This window comes from Anoplophora glabripennis, unplaced genomic scaffold, assembly GCF_000390285.2.
Source record: "Anoplophora glabripennis isolate ALB-LARVAE unplaced genomic scaffold, Agla_2.0 scaffold1227, whole genome shotgun sequence".
Taxonomy (NCBI): domain Eukaryota; kingdom Metazoa; phylum Arthropoda; class Insecta; order Coleoptera; family Cerambycidae; genus Anoplophora; species Anoplophora glabripennis.
In genome coordinates, this window is record NW_019417400.1 from 71,880 (window position 1) to 73,326 (window position 1,447).

The following is a 1,447-nucleotide window of genomic DNA, read 5'->3' on the forward strand; positions in this document are numbered from 1 at the left end:
AAATATTAACAAAAATAATAACAGATATTGATATATGTAACGAAAGAACAATTCAATTTTAACAAAAGTAAATATGTTTATAAATGCACAAAATGCATACTATTATTTTCAATGCAGGAATTTAACCTTCGCTGCGTGCTTAGGTAGGTTCTTTTATAAACACATTGTGTTTTGATAATTAAATGTCTTTTCGTTAGCGCCGTGTTCTTCAAATCATCATTATTTATTTTCTGCACACTAATTTGCGAATAACTTAATAACAAAAAAGATATCGATCCCTTTTTTTGCTTCAAAATGTAATTATTTTTATGCTTTTCAAACAAACCTATAAAAAGTTTTATCCTGCTATTTCTCTTTTTTTAGAAAACGTGAAACAACATAAACTTGGATAAATAGCGCCAATAGATAAACAACACTTTCGTTAGAAATTTCAAACTTATACTATATTCATTAATTTTTTGTGCTGAATTAATTTATGTAAGAAAACTATAGCATTGCATTTAAAATTTTTGAGAAAAATCCATAAAACGCCATTATTTTGAAATAACGCCATCTATAGGTTTCCATGTTGATGTAAATGACATTACGCATTCACCGCGAGATAAAACATGAAAAGAACTTTCCAACGAAGTATAACACTGTGACGCGCCTCGGTCGGTTTTTCCTTTTATTTATTTATTTTATTATTTACAAATATAGTTATTTATAAAAATATGAAATCGGCAATATTTAAAACAAAGGAAGGACTAAGACAAGGTGGAGGAATGAGCCCTATGCTATTTACAGTGTTTATGGACCACATCATTAAGAAATGTAATGAAAGAACAAAAACTCTATTTGTAGGACACAGAAACTTGCAAATATTTCAGAACGTGCGTATACAGATGATGTTGTAATTATGGCTGCAAGTGAGAAAGAGTTAAAGAAAAATATAGATGTGTGGAAAGAAGTATTAGGAGTAAATGGAATGAAAATAAATGCCAAGAAAACAAAGACAATGGCAATAACAGAACAACAGAAAATAAATATACAGATAGATGGAATGAAGTTGGAACAAGTACAATATTTTGATTATCTAGGAGTATTGATAGAAGGATCAGGAAAACAAGACAAAGAAATAGAAAAAATAATGGAAAATACAATGAAAGTATACCATAGTATAAATAAAAGCTTCATTAACAAGAGGGAAATATCTACAAAAACTAAAATGAATGTATATCAAGCAGTTTATAAACCAATTTTAACATATGGGTGTGAGACATGGATATTAATGAGACAACACAGGAGTAAAATTCAAGCAACAGAAATGAAGTATCTGAGGAGAGTGAGAGGAGTAACGAAAATTGATAGAATGAGAAGTGAGCAAATAAGAAAAGATTTAGGAGTACAATCGGTAGTAGAATTCATAGAACAGCGACAGCTGAGCTGGTTGGGGCACTTACAATGA